The sequence below is a fragment of the Schistocerca piceifrons genome, chromosome X (genome assembly GCF_021461385.2).
Source record: "Schistocerca piceifrons isolate TAMUIC-IGC-003096 chromosome X, iqSchPice1.1, whole genome shotgun sequence".
In the NCBI taxonomy this organism is placed as follows: Eukaryota; Metazoa; Arthropoda; class Insecta; order Orthoptera; family Acrididae; genus Schistocerca; species Schistocerca piceifrons.
The window spans coordinates 791323172-791344709 of NC_060149.1; positions in this window are offsets into that span (position 1 = coordinate 791323172).

The window sequence follows — 21538 nt, forward strand, 5'->3', positions numbered from 1 at the left end:
GGGGTATCCTGTTATTTTTGATTATTACATGGATCTGATCAGCTAGTTGTTGTTCTGTTAAAAATTTTAATTCTGGGTATCTGATAATAAATGTTGTGTATACTTGTGATCTGTATCCAGTTGTGTTGGTTCCTAGGTTTGTTGCTTGGTAATAACAGAACATGAGGTGTCGGTTAACTTCATCAGACCATCTCATCCTCTGTCTTTGTTTTCCTTCTAGGGTGTTTGCAGGAAGCATATCCTGCAAAACACCTCTATTTGGATTTAAATCATTTTCCAGTTGGCTAGCAGTGTCGTTACCATTGTGGGTGGGCATAGGGTTCAAACGTCGTCCCTGACCATGACGGCGCTTGTCCGAGGCTTCTTTAGTTCTGTCCTGAACCAACTAATCACACTAAAAGGGGGTTATCCCTATTAGTGGTTTGTTCTTTTCGTCGCCTTTTACGACTGGCAGAACATAGTGGAGGCCTATTCTTTTCCCGGGCCTCCACGGGGTTTATTATTATTATTATTATTATTATTATTATTATTATTATTATTATTATTATTATTATTATTGAGTATTTAGTGGAGTAATAAGGTGATATTATGTGGATAATAGGTGAAGTTATTATGTTGATACAATGAGGAGATATTTGATGTATTTAATGAAGTATTGATGTACTACTTATGTAACGAGGAGAATGATGTTAGGTAGGGACTGGTTTGAAGTAACAGATGCAAGAAAATACTCAGTTAAATTTATGCAGAAAAGTTGATTCTATGTTAAGTGTGACATCTTTTGTAATTAGGTGACATGTCAGTAATCTGTGCACTGGAAAGTGATTAATTGTCTTAATGGTAATTAATGTGAAGAATGTGACACTTTAAAATAGGAAGTAAGCTGGAGAATATTTTTAGTGAATTAACAACTATACCTATGCACCACTACATACTTTTACACCGTTGAAAGATAATGAGAAGTCAGAAATGTTTCTTTCTGAACTTATGAAATCTTTTTACTTATGCTGAATCATACAAGATAAGCCAGGAAAACACATCTGAACACTTGTGGGTAGATGTATTCAGTACTCAAAAGGCTTTATAAATTGAACTACTTATTGTATCAGGCTATATATTTGGGACATATAACTGTTCTGTTACTGTTTCTGAAAATCTGATGAATGATGGGAGTTATATAGTTACTTTTCTGAAAACATGATGAGGTATATATTAAGTTTTTGAAACATTTTACCCCAGATGGGAGATTTATAATGAATTTGTTTTGTGCTTGATGTGCACCAAGTGTTAAAACCTAACAGTGACTTACTGACACATGTAATGATCAACATTTATCTGCACAGAAATTCTAGTTTTTACGTTTTTTTAACTGTTTCACCACAACCATATCCCACACAATGACTTTTAAATATTTAAGTGCTGTTACATATTTTCTTTGCTGTTTTGTTATTTATGCAAGCAACTATGAGTATGGGAGTGATTCTTGAATGATACTAACAGGTACAAAGACTACTTTGCCACTGAATACTATACCCACACACCATAAAAAAACTGCATAACACTATCATTTTTGTAAATACCTTGAAGATACTGTCTGATAACTAGTAATATATGTATACTATTCTTTGTCTTTGAACTACTTGTAAACAGAAAGCACCATTCAATTTTATGTAAATGTCTATGACACAAAACTCTGAAACAAGCAAATCCTATTATCACCGAAATGCGTAAAAGATATCGGGCGAGTTATTGACATCTGTGGGCACTTGCTTCCCAAAATTTGATACATAATATCATCTGTGTACAGTATATAATTTTGTGTATTACCTTTGTGGACATTGTCCAATTCAATCCAGTTTTAAGAGAGAATTCAACCAGGTATGGTATGTAAATTTCAGACAACACCATGATCTGGAGAGGACATTTTCATTTTTGTGCTTTAAGTGTTAGTTACATGACATGTTCTATGGACATTTACCATAGTGTTGATAAATATGTTATTTCATTGATGATGTATATTATCCTTACCCACGAGTTGAACCAAATTGATAGTGAACTGGGCTGTGTGTTTAAACACACTACATGGTACCCTCAACTGGACTTGAACTTAAATTGTCATAAAGAACTTTTAGTTGAGTGACAGATTTTACCATATGGTATCCCAAATTGAAGCTGTGCCATGTTAGCACACTGGACTTATATTTGAACTACTATACACATAATCTAGTATCCTGGAACTGAGTAGTGCTTATGTAGCACACAAAACTTTAACAAATGCCTTGACGTTTTAGTAGTGTCTATGCTGCACATAGTATTTCATGAACTACTGACAATGTAAAATAGTACTGTAGCCATGGTAGTGCCAAAAAGGTACAGAGGACTTGCTTCTAAGATATGGTATTGCATTTTTCGGTAGCAAAATTGGTACAGTAATCTACAATAGTGTAAATGGTATAGTATTTTACAGTTATGATGAAAGTAACAGAAAAGACTGTTTTCAAAATAGTATTAACTTTTCAAAAAATTTAGCAACTTTATGAAGTCAATTGACTAAGAAAACAAATCATTTATCTTAGTATTTTCTGCATCCAGGTTAAAATTTACAGATTGCTGAGTGTTAGTTTCAGGCTTGTTACCCCTAATGCATTAATATTTACTTTACAGTTTTTGTCTTAGTTTAAGTATTTTTCTTTAATTTTAATAATCAGTAGTCATACAAAATTCATCAGCATTATTACATCTGACCTTGTAACACATTCAAATTTATTTATTTATTTTTCAAGATGAGTTAGTAGTTGCTTTTGCCTAAGGGTTTGCCAAGCATTCTCTTCACTTAAACTTCAAATCAGTTAAGAAGTCATTTTGATGTTTCTCTGGTTTCTTTTTGAAATGCAGATTCTGAAAGCCTTGTTTATCTTGAAATTTTCTCATGAAATATTTCACATATGTGATTAGGGAACATTGGATTCTGAAGCTGATACACTGAAAAATGTTGTTGGAAATATCATTGGAGCTGTGTCCACACCTAAAAAATCAAGACCATCAGCAGTATGAAGAACCATCTGCCACCACCCTCCAAATTCAGTGCACACCAGACACCTCCTTTTACCAGCCTTCAACTATTCAGGCCACAGAAACCTATGATGATATTTCATAAACACTTGTGTTACTGCATGTTATACTTTTCAAATTTGTTAACATTGCGCATGCCTGTGAGACTTTCTCTCGCAGTGGAATGCAAGCAAAACTCTCGGGGGGGCTGTGTAACGTGCAATAAGCCATTTGGACCTTGTATATTCACAAATTTATGATCTTATCCTTTTTTGATCTTATTTGAAATGTTTTAAAATCTGACAGTATAATATGTTGTGCTAACACAATTAACCCCTGTGATTAAAAAAAAATCAAATTTCATAAAAATTACTGTACTACAAAAAGATAAATCTTTGTTTATGTGAATATATATTTTCATAATTGTTCTATTGTGGTGGTGATGACGACGACGACAAAAATTGCTGTCAATCTAACACTGGTGGCTCATGCAAAATTTTACCGATGTGCTACGATACTACAAATATAAACAGATTTTGTTTCACTGTACCGTCATGACAGGATTGACTTAATATTGTTGTGATATTAGCTTTACATAATGAACTAAGCTCATGTATGATATTTGTATCTACATCTACATAGATACTCGGCAGTTGACCACATGGTGCATGGCAGAGAGTAGACTTTACCAGTGGTAGTCATTCACTTTCCTGCTACACTCAAAATATAGCAAGGTAGAAATGACTGTCCAACTTTGTGTGGGCCCTAATTTCTTGTGTCTTATCTTCTTGGTACTTATATGGAAAGTATATTGGTGGCAGTAGAATCATTCTGTAGTCAGAGTCAGATACCATTTCTCTAAATTTTCTCAATAGTTTTCCTCAAAAACATCGTCTTCCCATTTGAGTCACTGAAGAATCTCCATAATACTTGTGTGTTGTTCAAACCAACTTGTAACAAATCTAGCAATACACCTCTGAACTGCTTCAATGTCTTCCTTTAATATGATCTATTGCAGATCCAAAATACACAAGCAATATTCCAGAATAGATCAATAGTATCCTATATGACATCTGCTTTACAGGTAACCACAAAACTGGTAATCATTCACCTTCACTACCACAATCCTCACATTCACATTGCATTTCATATAGCTTTGCAACATTACATTCACATGTTTAAATGGTTTGACTATGCCAAGTGGCACACTACTAATGCTGTATCAGAATAATATTCTTTCCCTACTCATCCACATTAACTTACATTTTTGTACATGAAGAGCTAGCTGCCATTCACGACAACAACTAGGAATATTCAAATAAATTTGTAGTTGAAATATGGACAAAAAGCAGCCATATAATGGAAAGACGATAATGAAAATTTGTGCTGGGCTGGGACTTGAACCCAGATTTCCTGCTTATTGCAAGTCATCTTGCCATTACGCTATCCAAGCATGCCTCATGGGCATACTCGACCTTCTATATGTTGTTAACCATGTGTCTATAACCAACACTAGTAAATCCATTATGTATATTCCCATACAGGGGATACATTTTAATTGAAAGTCACTTGCCCAATGTTGGCAGTTAAATAAGATCTTGCAGTGCCTGAGTTGTTCAGAAGTTGGTTGGTTGGTTGGTTGGTTGGTTGGTGTTGAAGGGACCAAACAGCAAGGTCGTCAGTCCCTTGTTTCAGATGTGGTCCATTCTGATACTGTGACACAGCAAGACTAGAACGATAAAAGGGAAAAGGCTAAAAAATGTAAAAGGGCAGTCATGTTGTCAATGGTAAAAACAAAATGAGGTAAGTCAGCAAGAGAGCGAACCCAACGCTATGCTAGAGGCAGGAAATATCCCACCTCTGAAGCAGCAGAGGCAAGACCACCTGCGACTTAAAAGGCGTAACTGCTAGAATGTAGAAGTTCGTATGGGAAAAAAAGACTAACCAATCCTAAAAAAAAATGATAAAAACAGAGTAAAAGGGGAAGAAAAGATAATCTCGGCCAGGGAGGGGAGTTGGGAATCTCCAAACACTGCTTACAGTGGGAGATACCCCAACACTGGAGGAAACCGAGAACCAGGTTGACCAGCCGGGAATCGTCAGCCAACATCAAAGGTAAAGTGCGGGGGAGTCTGTACTTGGCACGCAGGGCCAAAAGAAGGGGGCATTCAACCAAAACGTGGGCTACTGACTAGAAGGCTCCACAACCACAAAGTGTAGGTGGCTCATCATGCAAAAGACAAAACCAAGGGTCAGCCTGGTATGGCCAATGCGGATACGACACAGTGTGGTCGAGTCCTTTCGGGAGAGGTGAAAGGAAGAACGCAATGGGCCTGGTGTCACCTTAATCGCACGAAGTTTATTAGACAGGGAAGTAACCTCCCAAGAGTTTGACCCATGATTGTGCGAAGTGGGATTTGATGTGAAGCCGTAAATCCGCTGCAGGAGGGTTACAGAAAATGAGGGGGAAGTGACTGCTTCCCCAACCAAATTATCAGCGAGCCCATTACCCGAGATACCCACAAGGCCAGGGACCCAAAGGAAATCAATGGAACAAGCAGCACAGTGAATATCAGTGAGATGGTCATGGATGGCAGAGACCAAGGGATGGTGTGAAAAACACCGGCCAATAGCCAGAAGGCCACACATTGAGTTCGTACATAACAAAACATGGTTGTGTTGGGACTGTTTGTTGGAACTGTTTAATAAAGGTAAGGGCCTGGGAAATTGCCATCAATTCCGCAGTAAACACCCCACATGTAGGTAGCAGCACATGATTTTCCGTTCCAACAGAGGATGTGAAGGTATATCCCACATGATCAGCAGATTTAGAGCCATCAGTGTAAAAAACAAAAACATCCTGAAACTCCCATAAAATTTGGCAGAAAAAGGAACGAAACATCATCGGGAGGATGGATGGAATCTTTCAGACCTCGGTAGAGATCCATCCGAATTCAAAGTCAAGGGCTGGGAGTGGAGGGGAGGGAGTGAAGAAGACAGGACAAAGAAGGAAGCTGAAAATCACGGCAAAGAGACACAAGGCAGAGCCCAACCGGTAAACCAGCCCGAGGGCAGGAATCAGGTGGGCAACATCCATGGTCTTGGAACAGTATAGAATAGGAAAGATGAGTGGGAGAGGAACGGACAGCGAGTGCATAAGACACCAGAAGGGGGGGGGGGGGATCCCAGCTTCAACCAGGAAACCATCAACAGGGCTAGTAGGGAAGGCACCAGTGGCCAAACGGATACCACGATGGTAGACTGGACCCAGCACGTGCAGTGTGGAAGGAGCAGCCGAACCATAAACTTGACAACCATAGTCAAAGCGAGACAGCACTAAAGCCCGATAAAGGCAGAGAAGGATGGAGCAGTCCGCACCCCAAGGAATCAAAGGACATTGAGTTCACAGAAACATCCTCCTTCAGAAGTCTGATATGAGGCAGCCAAGTGAGCTTGTTGTCAAAAAGAAGACCCAGGAAATGAAACTGTGGGACCACAGGCAATCGTTGTGCAGTGAGATAGAGCTCTGGATCAGGGTGGATCGTAGTATGGCGACAGAAGTGGACCACCCGCGATTTTAAAGGAGAGAATTGAAACCCGTGTGAGAGTGTCCATGCAGAGGCATGCCCTATAGCTCCCTGGAGCTGCCGCTCTGCAGAGGCCATCGAAGAGGAACTAACCCAAATGCAGAAATCATCCACATACAGGGCAGGGGCAACCAAAGGACCGACAGAGACCACAAGTCCATCGATAGCAATGAGGAAAAGAAGTGCATTCAAGACAGAACCCTGTGGGATGCCCGTCTCCTGGGTCCGTGGAGAACTAAAAACAGTACCAAACCGAACCCTGAATGACCGATGGAACTGGAGCTGACAGATAAAAATTGGGAGTGGGCCCCGAAGACCCCACTGATGAAGTGTAAGTAAGATGTGATAGCACCAGGCCATGTCATAGGCCGTGCAAAGGTCAAAAAATACTGCAACCAAATGGCGGCACTGGGAAAAAGCCTGCCGAATTGCAGATAGCACGTGAAGGAAATGATCGATCGGAGACCGTCCCTCTCCGAAGCCACACTGGTAAGGGGACAATACATCCCGACATTCGAGGACCCAATTGAGCCGATGGGCTACCATCTGTCCAAGTAACTTGCAAACAACATCAGTCAGACTAATTGGCTGACAGCTGTCAACAAATATGGGGTTCTTACCAGGCTTAAGGACAGGAACCACGATACTATCCCTCCACTGAGAAGGGAAGTCACCCTGGAGCAAGATACAGTTAAACACCCAGAGAAGGTGTTGCCGTTGTGGAGCACAGAGATGTTGAAGCAGTTGGTTATGAATGGAGTTTAGGCCAGGGGCCGTATCATGAGAAGAAGAAACTGCGGAAAGAAATTCCCATTCAGTAAAAGGTTCGTTGTAAGATTCTGACTGACTAGGGGTAAAACATAAGATGGAAGCTTCGGAACGCTGTTTCCGGTGAAGGAAAGCAGACGGATAGGAGGCTGATGCTGATGCCATTGCAAAATGGGTCCCAAGATGTTAAGCAAGAATCAATGGGTCCGTACAAAGGCGATCTGGGAGGTGAAGGCCTGGGAGGGTGGACTGCCGATGACAACCTTGGAGAGAGCAAAGTGTAGCCCACATCCATGACATAGGGACAGTAGAACTGAGGGAAGAAACAAATTGTTCCCAACATATCCGTTTGCTCTGTTTGATTAAGTAAATAGGCTTTAGCACAAAGACATTTAAAGGTAATAAGGTTGGCAACAGATGGGTGGCCCTTAAGGTGTTACAAAGCTCTATGGCAACCACAGATGGCAATGGCAATGGCAATGGCCGTACTCCACCATGGGACTTGCTGGTGGCAAAATGGTCCACATGAGCGCAGTACAGCAAGGCTAGCAGCGCGAACAATTTTGTCAGACACGTCACATAGGACATCATCAATACAATCTCACAAACAGTGAGAAAAAATGACCTGTGCAGTGTATAGAGGCCAATTGGCATGTTGGAAAGACCAACGAGGTAACCTGTCCGTCGAGGAGCGGGAAGGGAGAGAGAGAATCAATGGGAAATGGTCACTATCACAAAGGTCGTCATGTGGTGACCAGTGTAATGAAGGGAGGAGAGAGGGAGAAGAAAGAGAAAGATCAACGGCAGCAAAGGTACCGTGACCAGCACTGAAATGAGTAGGGGAGCCATCATTAAGAAGGCACAAGTTGTGGTCTGTAATAAACTGATCTAAGAGAAGACCTCGTCTAGATGGAAATGCACTGCCCCACAAGGGATGATGAGCATCAAGATCCCCCAGAAGGAGGAAGGGAGGAGGAAGTTGCTGAAGAAGGGCAGTTAAGGCAGCAGGTGAGGTGTAAGAGTCCTGTCAGGAGGGAGATAAAGATTGCAAACCGTGACCTCAGAGTCCAGGTGGACCCTAACAGCAACCGCTTCCAATGTAGTTTGAAGAGGGATCCACAATGTCCATATGGACCAATGTACGAACACGACCACAGGCCCGCAAGGGTCTGACCTGATTTCGACAGAAAACACTGAACCCACAGAGGATCGGTGAGTGATCGTCAGTAAAATGAGATTCCTGTAGAACCACACAAGCTGCACAGTAAGACGAAATAAGGGATTTCAATTCCGGAAGGTGAGTGTAGTATTACAATTCCATTGGATAACCACAGAATGATGATTTAAATGGGGGTTGAACAGGCTAAAGTAAGTCATACCACCGGGTCACCACCCGTCACCGACAAGGAGGGGGCGACATCCATGAACGACAGGTCAGAATCTGGTTGTGAATCCGGGGATGGGACCTCTGGTGACACCAGAAGCTGTTTGTCCCAGGACTTATGTTTCTTCTTCTTTTCTGTTTGAGATCGAGGAGGGCTGTGTGGCATAAAGGAGCCAGCTGCAGCAAGATCGGGAACAGAAAGAGATCGGGTGACCTGCGGGCCGACAGACCACGGTTCTCGCGCTTGTTGCGTGGCAGCAGACCTTTGGCCTGGAAGGTGCCGGGAAGGGGCATCCCGGGAGGGGTACCCTTGACCAGCAGATGCTCAAGGAGTGGGACACTTCTCCGGCTGGGGAGGGGGAGCACCACCCAGAGGAGAAGGTGTGGGAGCCACAGGTGGGGGGGGGGGGGGGGAGGAGAAGAGGGGTCCGGGACTGGGGTAAGGAAGGAAGAGGAAGGGGTGAAGATGTAACTAAAGCATAACTAGACGTCATGGACACAGTGTGAAGATGTGTATTTTCCTTACGAGCCTCTGTGTAGGTTAAACGATCAAGGGACTTATACTCCTGTATCTTCTATTCCTTCTTATATACTGGTCAATCTGGTTAATGTGGAGAATGATTTCTATGACAATTAACACACACAGGAGGGGGAACACAGGGACTCCCCTCATGGAGTGGACGTCCACAGTCACCACAGAGAGGGGCCTGCGAACAGCGGGAAGACGTGTCCAAAACGCAAGCACTTAAAACACCTCATAGGAGGTGGGATGTATGGCTTCACATCACATCAATAAACCTTAATCTTTACTTTCTCAGGGAGGGTATCCTCTTCAAAGGCCAGGATAAAGGCACCAGTATCAATGCGATTGTCCTTAGGACCCTTCTGAACACGCCGAACAAAGTGAACACCCCGCCGTCTGAGATTGTCCAGAAATTCCTCATCAGTTTGAAGGAAGAGGTCCCTGTGAAAAATCACACTTTTAACCATATTTAGACACTGGTTGGGGGTAATGGACACAGGAATTGTGCCAAGATGGGTACAGGCATGAAGGGCCGCAGACTGGGCAGCCGAAGCAGTTTTGATCAGCAACAAACCCGACCGCACCTTGCTCAGGGAGTCCACTTCGCCGAACTTGTCTTCAATGTGTTCCACAAAGAATAAAGGTTTGGTATTGGTGAAAGTATCCCCATCAGTCCTGATGCAAACCAGATAGCGGGGGAAAGGCTTTGCCCCTAGCCGACGAGCCTGACCCTCTTCCCAGGGTGTAGCCATGGAAGGGAAGGCCGAGGGGGCAGGAGAAGCAGCACTAGAAGAATCAGTTCCACGTAGAGAGACGGCTGCAGAAGAATGGCCAGAGTTCTGGACCCGTATATGTTTCATTTGCATAGTGTCTGCCGTGATACCACCCACTCCCATCAGGGGCTCTCCTCACGGGCAGCACCCAGCTACAGCAAGGGCCGTCTGGCACGGCGGCCACTGCCGGGAGTTCCGATGCTCCAGGATGACGAGCAACCACTCTGAGGCTTGCATGAGGAGGTCACAGCTCAGGTATCAGAAGTGTGATCCCTGTGTGTTCAGGGGGCTCAAACAAAAGGGTACATAGCGACCCCACCACACGGGCTGGCTTCCGTGCTGGCTATGCACCCTAGCATCAGACGATGACGTGAAAGTAAAGGTGGAATGTACTAGGAGGGGACACGTCAGAGACACTAGGTAAAGTGCTCTTCCCCAAATGGCTCACATTATGGAAGAGACATTTAGTAATGGAGGTCAAACCCCAGAGCGGGACCAGGGCGTGCCAAAAGGAGGTGGTGATTATGCAACAAAGCTAAATTGCAAAACCAAAATAACCAGGAGGATAGTGGGGGCCAACATAAGCAAGGACACCAAGAGAGGGAGAGGAGAGGGCAAGGTGGAAGGAGAAAGGAGAGGAAGGGGAGGGAAATGCAGCCCTGGAAAGAAGGAAGGCTGCAATAGCTCGGGGCCCCGTGCTCACCACGCACATATCTACAAAAGAGTTGTGGACCCCCTGGGGGGTTGTTCAGAAGTACAATGCAGTGGTCTCTCTGGCATGTATGTATGTCCACAGATCACTGCATCACACCTCTTAAGAAAACAAGCAGTGCAATATTGTATCTTAAGTAGAAATCTTGTCAAAGGCATATTGTATCCCATTACAGTCACACAACAGTGAAAAGTTTCTGTACATCACAGCATTATCAGTTAATAACAACAGATTGCTGCCCACCCTGTATGTTTATGATTTCCATTGTTTCTTTTATGTTAATGCATGAATGTCCTAGATCTTTCATCCCCTCTACCCCATGCATCACTGTTCATGAATAACAAATATGGAAAGCAAACAACACATTGTGCACATCACACACGCAAATCCAATGCTCTTCATACACTTTCATACTAAATTTCCTCATCTATTCCCTTTATTACCACCACATACAACTTTTTGACTTACAAGTGTAGTAATCTTAACCAAATTGAATATATTAATTTTACAAATATAAACTGAACTGTTTAAATGTATTTAAAATTTTATAATTGAAAGTTTATCTTTATGAAGGGGGAAAAGAAGCACAGAGCAGCAAGAATCAAATGTGAGCTGACAAACTGCCAGCTGGTATGCTTGACCAGTGCACCATGGCACTGATATGTCAAGTATTGCTCACAAATCCCTCATACTTTACTCACAAATTATTAGAGAGGATTTTACATTTTTTATGGCCCAATAGAACATATACTGAATGCACCATGTTGCTTTCACAGTACCTGACAGACATCTTCAAAGCAAAATACTGACTTGTGAACAACATCATGCCCATAGTGCCACCAGGGACAATGTCACATCAGAGCATGTGCAATCGAAACAGACAGTTGTATCGCTTTTTTGAGTTGATCATAGTGTGGATGACAATTTCATCACTTGACACTTGTTTCTGGTTATCGTATACAGAGCACTACAAAAACATTTTTTCGTCCATTTTATTTGCACACTAGCCACATTTTATGAGAAATGGTATAATTTTAATGCAATATTTACAGGTTTTTTTTGGTGGTTTTAGGGTGCACAACTACAGTGGTCTTTGGTGCCCAGACTAAATTATGAATGCACTGCGAGGCACAATGTTAAAACAGCAACTAAAAAGGACATCACTATAAAAGGCACGTTAACAGGCAAGGGATTAAAAGAAAACAGCATAATCAAATGTCCTTAGACAGGCTTGTCAAGTGGATAAAATGAAGAATGCGAGCAGCTGCTCCTGGGTCATCTGCTAAAATTTCATCCAGAGTACATGGCAGGCCAAGATCAATGTGCAGTGTATTAAAATTTGGACAGGACATTAAAATGTGGCGTACCGTCAGAACTTGCCCACATGGGCAGAATAGCGTCGGCGCAGCCATCAGCAGATGATGGTGGCTGATCCAATCCGAAACCGGGCCAAAACAACCTCCTCCCGCCGAGAAGAGCGTGAAGAGGTTGTCCAAGCCATGGGGAGAGGTTTCAAGGCCAGAAGCTTGTTTTCAGTAAGTGTAGACCAATCGGCATGCCACAGCGATAAAATGTGCTGACAAATGACCGTGCTAAAATCAGATGAAGGCACACAACAAGAAGCTGTCCGAGACTGGAGGACCGCAGCCTGGGCCGCGGCATCTGCAGCTTTGTTCCCAGGGATACTGACTTGGCCAGGACCCCACATAAAGGTAACCGGAGAACCGTCATCCGCCAGCTGCTGAAGAGAGTGCTGGATCCGGTGCACGAAAGGGTGAACCGGATACGGATCACTGAGGCTCTGGATGGCGCTCAGGGAATCATAGCAATGACATAAGCAGAATGTGGGTGGCGGCAGATGTAAAGAACAGCCTGATAGAGGGCAAATTGCTCAGCTATGAAGACCGAACAATGGCCATGGAGCCGGTATTTGAAACTGTGTGCCCCGACAATAAAAGAACACCCGACACTGTCATTGGTCTTAGAGCCATCTGTATAAATAAAGATCATATTAATGAACTTCGAACATAGTTCGACAAACCGTGAGCAGCATACCGAAGCTGGTGTAACCTCCTTTGGGAGCAATCTCAGGTCAAAGTGAACACGAACCTGAGCCAGGAGCCAAGGTGGCATTTGGCTCTCGCCCACTCTAAAGGTTGCAGGGAGTGGAAAATCAAGTTGCTGAAGGAGGTGACAAAAGTGAACTCCAGGGGGTAGCAGGGCAGATACATACAACCTGTATTGACGGTCGAGAGAGTCGTCAAAAAAGGAACTGTAAGATGCGTGTTCAGGTGTTGATAATAGTCGACAGGCAAACCGACAAAGCAGTATATCATGCCGGTAGGTTAGTGGCAATTCACCGGCTTCAGCATGAAGACTCTCGACGGGACAAGTATAGAATGCTCCGATCACAAGACGTAACCCTCGATGTTGTATAGAGTTAAGGCGGCGTAAGATGGACGGCCATGCAGAGGATTATACAAAGCTCCCATAATCCAGCTTTGAGTGGATGATTGACCGATATAGACAAAGTAGGACAGTTCGATCTGCTCCCCACGATGTACCGCTGAGAACACGGAGGACATTTAGGGAACGGGTACAACGGGCAGCCAAATATGACACATGTGGATACCAGCTAAGTTTCCTGTCAAATGTAAGACCTAAAAATTTTGTTGTCTCCACGAATGGGAAAGCAACGGGACCGAGATGTAAGGATGATGGGAGAAACTCTTTGTAGCGCCAGAAGTTAATACAGATCGTCTTCTCGGCAAAAAAACTGAAGCCATTGGCTACACTCCAGGAGTAAAGGCGCTCAAGACAACGCTGAAGACAGCACTCCAGGAAACATGTACGCTGCGCACTGCAGTAGATGGTAAAATCGTCCACGAAAAGTGAGCCTGATACATCACCTGGGAGGCAATCCATTATTGGATTGATCGCTATGGCGAAGAGAGCGACACTCAAAACTGAGCCCTGTGGCACCCCATTCTCCTGGCAAAAGGCGTCAGACAGGACAATACCCACACGTACCCTGAACTTTCAATCCATTAAAAATGCACGAATGAAAAGAGGGAGGTGACCGCGAAGGCCCCATGTATGCATGGTGCGGAGAATGCCTGCCCTCCAACAGGTGTCGTAAGCCTTCTCCAAATCAAAGAACACAGCCACTGTCTGGCGCTTCCACAAGAAGTTATTCATAATAAAGGTCAACAAGGTAACCAGATGGTCAACAGCAGAGCGGCGCCTACGAAATCCACATTGTACATTGGTAAGTAGGCGTCGAGATTTGAGCAGCCAAACCAAATGAGAGTTAACCATTCGTTCCATCACCTTACAGAAACAGCTGGTAAGGAAAATGGGTCAATGACTGGAATGAAAGTGCTTGTCCTTCCCTGGCTTAGGAATCGGCACAACAATAGATTCACGCCAGCATGTGGGAACTTGACCCTCAATCCAGATGTGATTATACGTACAAAGAAGAAAACCTTTACCCGCAGGAGATAGGTTCTTTAGCATCTGAATATGAATAGAATCAGGCCCCGGAGTGGAGGACCGTGACCGGACAAGTGCACTTTCGAGTTCCCGCATGGTGAATGAGGCATTATAACTTTCGTAATTTGAGGAGTGGATGTTGGGTGGCCTTGCCTCCTCTGCCTGTTTTCGGGGGAGGAAGGCAGGGTGGTACTGAACGGAGCTCGAAATCTCTGCGAAAAATTGGCCGAAGGCATTGGAGACATCCTCACGGGCCACAAGGATGTCATTCGCAACAGTCAAGCCATAAACTGGCTTTGGAGATGTTCCAACTAGTTGAGCAAGGAGATGGGGTATGATGCAGGAGATGGATAACACAAGGGAAGTGGTCACTCAAATACGTATCAGAAAGAGTGGACCTTAGTGCCAGATAGCCAGCGCAGGCTACCCCAGAAAACAGAAGGAGTAACACTGTTGAAGGTGCTTGTGAAAGCAGCCAGCTGGCTTTCTTGCTTTCTTTAACAACACGATGACACTGCACACGTAATCGTTTATAATTAATACAATTCACCATTGTAGGGTGGCATTTAAAGGTGCGTAAAGCACGTCGACAAGCACATATAGTGTCTCTACACGCTGTGGTCCACCAGGGGACTGGTACGTGACATGGAGAAGAAGTAGTATGAGATGGAATATTCAGCAGCAGTGAAAATGACTTCCGTGAGGTGTGCGACCTGACTATCGCAGCTTGTGAAGTTTTGATCCTGAAATGTCGCCCTGGAAGAGAAGAGCCCCCAGTCTGCTTTGGAGATGTTCCAACTAGTTGAGCATGGAGATGGGGTATGATGCAGGAGATGGATAACACAAGGGAAGTGGTCACTCGAATACGTATCAGAAAGAGTGTACCACTCAAACCGACATGCAAGTTGGGTAGTACATATAGAGAGGTCAAAATGGGAATAGGTGTGACTTGTGTCCGAAAGTAGGGGCACCAGTATTGAGGCAGACAAGATTGAGGTGGTTGAAAAGGTCTGCTAACAAGGAGCCTCTTGGGCAGGATGCTGGAGAGCCCCAAAGGGGATGGTGGGCATTGAAGTCTCCAGTCAACAAAAATCGTGCAGGTAGCTGAGCAATAAGTTGCATCATTTCTGCCCTAGTAACAGCAGACAACACTGGAGTGTAAACAGTACAAATGGAAAATGTGAAAGTGGGGAGAGTAAATCGGACAGCAACTGCCTGCAATTTGGTGTGCAATGTGATGGTATCATAGTAGATATCATCCTGGACCAGCAACATAACCCCTCCATGAGCCGGAACACCTGCCACAGGGGGTAGGTCAAAACACACAGAGGTATAGTGTGCCAAGTCAATACAATCACATGGGCGTAGCTTCATTTCCTGGAGAGCTACTACAAGTGGACAGTGCAAGTGTACCAGCAACTTTAAGTCCTTGCAGTTGGAGCGAATGCCAGAAATATTCCAATGAAGAAGTACCATCGTGAGAAGAAAAAGGAGAAGCAAGAAGGGGTCACATCGAAGGCTGCTGAGGGCCTGGCTTCGAACAAGCACTGCTGCCGCTGTCAATAGGAGGAGAGTCATCGTCCATTTTTTCAATAGGTTCATTGGCCACCATGTTAAGATGGTCGGGAGGGGGAGCTTCCTCCGCTGGTGAATGGCCATATGTTCGGCTACCAGCGATGCGGCCAGGCGAAATGGATGACAGCCTGGGGTGGCAACCGCTGGGTGGCGCAGGAGAAGAAACGCGCAGTAGGGAGAAGGAGAACTTTTCTTCCTATGGGCCTTCTTGGGAGGTCATTTAGTCGAAGTATTGGTCGATGGCTGGGAGTTCGGGGTACGTAAGAAGTCTTCATGGGACGGTTCCTCCTTGAAGGCCCGTGCATCTGACTTCTGGGTCTTAGTCTTGGCAGAAACTGATGAAGGTGCTTGTGTCTTAGGGGTGATGGGAGGAAGAGGAGACATTGACCGGGCGATATTAGCACTGGCCGAACGGATGACCGTAGTGCTAAAGGTCAGATCGCATGTCTGTGTCGATACCTCACCGGTAGGCCAAGGAGAGGCGAGGATGGTACTGTATTTCCCCACTGGGAGCAGCGTGGGCTTCCTACTAGCAAAAAGCTTGCAAGCAGCCGAGGTGGACACTTTCTCTTTGACCCGAATTTCATGTATACAGCGTTCATCCTTGTAGATGGGACAGTCACGAGAGAATGCTGCATGGTCACCCTGACAAGTTCACGCAATGAGGAGATGGAGGTGGACAGTCACCCTCACGGGCATCTCTGCCACAAGTGACGCATTTAGCCGCATTACAACAAGACTGGTGAGTGTGGTTAAAATGCTGACACTGGTAGCAGTGCGTAGGTGTCAGGACATAGGGGCGAACAGAAATAACCTCATAGCCCACTGTGATGTGCAACAGCAGCTGAACACTATCAAAGGTCAAGAAAAGTGTCCAGGTCAGTACAAGGTCATTGTCGACCTTCTTCATGATCCTATGGACAGCCGTCACGCCCTGCTCAGCGAGGAAAGACTGAAGCTCCTCGTCAGTCAATTCGTCGAGTGATCTAGTAGATACCACACCACGCAACGAATTCAAAGTGCGGTGAGTCTCCACCAGGACAGGGAACATATACAGGAGTGTGGCCTGAAGGAGCTTTTGTGCCTGAAAGGTGCTCTCAGTTTCCAACAACAGTGTACCGTTACACATCCTGCTACAAGGTCCGGCTATGGCACCTACGCCCTTCTGCATAACGAAAGGGTTGACGGATGAAAAATCCTTTCCGTCCTCAGATCTAGAAACTACGAGGAACTATGAGGAACTTTGGGGCAGGTGGTAGTACTTTTGTCACTGGTGGCTGGTCAAGTTTCAGTTTTTTGCCAGAAGTCAAGAGAGAAGAAGGAGAGAAATCCATTGCGGATGAATCCCCCATGATTGCCAGCGTCTCCGATGGCGCGCTCCTTTCTTATGGGGACCCTCTTAGAGGGCGCTTCCGCCTTAGGTGAATGTTTACACCTCAGGTCACACCTACTGAGAAACAGATGGAGGGACCAATCAGCATGGTCGGAAAGTGTCAGCTCGGGCAATCACCCCTCCCCGGGCCTGGCCTTTACCAGGGGGGTACGCATCGGCCCAACTTGTCTACCCAGGGCGGGGAATTATGCTTTACCCCGTCACCGACTACGTGTGCAAACCCGGGGATCTGCCTTCAGGCACGCACAGGGAGGAAAGAAGAATAAGAAAAAAATGGAGAGAGGGAGAGAAAGGACAGACTGTCTCAAACGCCGAGGCGGAGACCATAGGGTGGACAAGAAAGCAAGGAGAAGAAGGCAAGGAGAAGGATGCAAGGTAAAAGGTAAGGAAGACAGTGAGAGAGGGAGAAGGACAAAGAAAGAAAACAAACAAAGGAAGGAAAAAACCAGAATAAGCAAAAAACCAAAATGACCACAAATGTAAGTCATTGAACCGTCCGTCTCCGGATGCAGGCGCAAACTACCCCCTTGAGGGGGAGGGACTCCTTTTAGTCACCTCTTACGACAGGCAGGAATACCTTGGGCCTATTCTTACCCCAAACCTGCAGGGGGGGGGGGGGGGGGGGCAATATTTACAGTGAGCTGTAGCATGTTAAAACATGATCACCAGCCACACTGCCATCAGTAGTCAGCAACAAACTGGTACAGGAAAATGACTAAAAAAATTCATAATACCTATCAGTTTTGCCATATCTCCACTGCCATAACTTTTTACAGACTTCTTTGAGCGTTTTGTATGGGATCACGTCCAAATGATTAGGCTATCACAAGTTCTGTGCTTGTTGTGTTCCAAAACCAACTTCTGAGAATCGTAGAACTCAGCTGATGACTGCTTCTCTTGACAGTCTTCTCTCTTAATGTGTAGAAATTAGGGATTAAGGTGGGTAAGAGGATTGTTGAGGGAGAATTATGGTGAATTAGTGGGGAGTTACTCTTTGTGTAATAGTGCAGATGGAGATGATACAGTGATTAACATGTCGAGAATTGATGGAAGAAGTAATTAGTACCTCTGGTGTAGTGTTTTAGGCTGGAAGCAGTAGACTATAGGTGTTGATAGGCAAGAGTGAAAATTTCTTCAGTGGGTTCATAGCAACAAGCTATAATGAGATGTATTGACTGGCTGGACATATGAGTTTCAGAAGAAAGTAGAAATTGGTGTGCAGGAGGTCTTAGGACTGAGAAATGAGATAAATTCCACAGAGTATTTTTGAGAAACAATTGGAGGCCATGCTACACTTCTTGATTGCAGTCAATGCAGCAAGTTTTGTGTATTGATTACATTACCACTACCAATTATCATCATCTGGAATCTGTTGTTTGTACAACAGCTGCAAAATTGCAGTAAATATAAGGCATACCTGGTAGATTTCTACAGCTGTATCTGAAAGAACTTCTTTGTATTCAGTGAGATCAAAATTCTGCAGACACTGCTCATTCTGTAGTGATGTGTTTTCGGTTTGGAATGTTTTGTCTCCACTATACTGTTTCAGACTATGCAGAAGTCTCACAGTATTTGAAAGCCACAAAACCATTATATCAATATCATCATGGCCTTTCTTAGTAACTTTTTCGATGGTGTAGATAGTTGCTGTCAGGAGTAACCGTACTTTCTCATAATCATTTTGACGGTCGGCATGCCTAATGCACATGAACAAAATGTATGCAGGCAATCCTGGCAGTAATGTTACAGCAATATGTGGCTTTAATTCTGCAATTAAAAGAATGGAAAATTCATAAAGAAATGGAAGTACTTCAATAAAGAGAACACATGAGTGAACATAATGAAAAATTGTTCAGGTATATATACTGACCAAATATCACATGCCTAACAATATGTCTAATATCCTCTTTGTGAAACTCAAAAATGCCTTGGTAATGGTTTTCCTTCTTTCTTGTCCCTCTTCTGTTGTTCCTTTGATCTTGCCTCTTCACTAGCACTTTCTCTATTGAGCTTTCAGCTGTTTCAGCATTGTTATCTAATTTGCTGGAAAACACTAGGGGAAAAAAATAATATTGTTTCTGAAGCAGTTACACAATCATTATAACAGCACCTCTCAAAATATGGAATAATTTTAACACCCTGTTTATTGGTCTCCAAAATATACTTACACCCTGCATCCTTCAGCACTTCAGTTTGGAATTTTAAGCTGTTCTTGCATTGTGAAAGTTCCTCTTTAGCTAAATCTAGTTTTTCTTGAAGAACCTGGAATTTGTACACAACACATTTAGAAATAATTAATATATCTAAAATGTATTTTGCCATTTGTACTGTTTGTGGTAAAAGTATAAGGAAACAAAGCTGTATTTGCAGGCAATGGCTTGGGAAAAAAAAACAACAAAAAAATAATAAATGTGGGATTAATTACAAAAATGCTGAGGAAATGATTGCACTACAAATTGCATCTATTTGCAAACCATTACAAGAAAAGTTCCAGTGATGATGGTAGATGAAAAAGATCTTGCATTTCTCCTTGGACCATACTGACTTTTTCAATAATGATGGATGTGCAGGATTTATTTAAAGTTCCTTATTATCTAGGGAGAAGGTATCATGAAAGGTTATCCTCAAGAGTCACATTCTCTGGCCACATAAGTTGGAACAATATAGTCATAAGATATATTCATTGTATCTCTATCAATTAAACCTTATACTTATTTCCTAACAAATCATTTGTAATTATTGGTTCATGTACACTGGGTGAAGTTTAACAAAACACAAGAAACTAAATACAGTTCATCAGCATTCTTAAAATAGGGACTTCCTAGTTCAAGGATATATTAAACAGGTTGGGAAGCCACAGAAGATGATCAGAGCATTTACAATCATATAGTCATATCAGGAGAGTGAAATCTGTAACTCTGGGTGTACCAAGAGTATCCTGAGAGGAAACATTCAGTAAGTAGAGTAAAGAAGGAGTACAAAGCTTTAAAATTTCTGGCTCAGTTCTTTACTGCATTATGAACATGAAATCTGCAGCTAAATGACAGATGCAAAGTTGCCAGGATTTTTCTATGCTGAAACCAGTAGATTGTATACCATAATCAAAGAAATGAAGCAGATGATACAATACTGGGAGAAACTATACTGCTTCCAGAATAAGATTTTCACTCTGCAGTAGAGTGTGCTCTGTCAGGAAGTTTCACTATACTGCTTGCATATAGCAGCAATGAACTGCTAACTCATTACAAAAACAGCAATAAATTGGATAATAATATTTTAAAATATAACAACTGGAATTTACATAATTATTCATGGTATCAGCAAAATTTTCTCAGATGAGCTGCAGCTTGGCTCAGGGTAAATGCCAGCCAGTTGAGTCTTTGATTAGTACCCAACACAGTCAACATGTCTGCAACACGTATCATTGTAAATATAATCCTTTCAGTCAAAATTTCCATAATCAGTCTAATATTCATGACAATTTTCATAACACATGTATATCTTCCAACATGCCTGTGTGAGAAGTGAAACCATTACAGATATGTTGACAAAATATTTGACATTACAACATTTTATTTCTGCGTAAAGAATATTTCACATACATCTTATTGCCACATTCTGCAAAGTAGATGTGAAAGTTAATTCGGGGTCAGTTCCAGTCAACTCTACTCTTCATGAAAGTATGCTACTGACATAGGAATGAAGGTGAGTGAATGTGCATTGCTGTTGTTCAACTTTTAACATATTGTTTCTCAGCCACTCATGTGCACTAGTCCTGTCCATTATCTTAGTTCCCTCAGCCAGTTTCCAGCTGCAGAGCTTCATGATAAACCAAGTTACTTCTCATACTACAGGAAACAGACTCAGAAGGAGTATGGATTTCAGTTTGAACTTTTCAGTGCTTCAGGCAAGTGTGTTTTTAAGTGCAAGTACATTTCTTAGGTAAGCACAGCCCTTCCATCAGATTGGAGTGACATTAGTTAGCTGGAAAGTAGTGTTTGAGACAGTGAGAGCAATGTGGGAATGTTTAGCTTCGATAGAAATTTTTAGAGTAATGTCTTTGTGTGATTCTTTCTCCATTTACATTGACTTTGAACTTCCTTTTTAGTTACTATTGACAACAGCTGCCAGTAGCCAGCTGGAGGTGATGTATTCAACTGACAGCATTTATCATTTTCCAGTCCAGAGCTCATATCTCTGAATCTGTCCTGAAAGTAGTTTGGTAAGTACAGGGTTTTCAATTATTGACTCTGGAGTAGTGAGAATTTCAACCCTCGCTC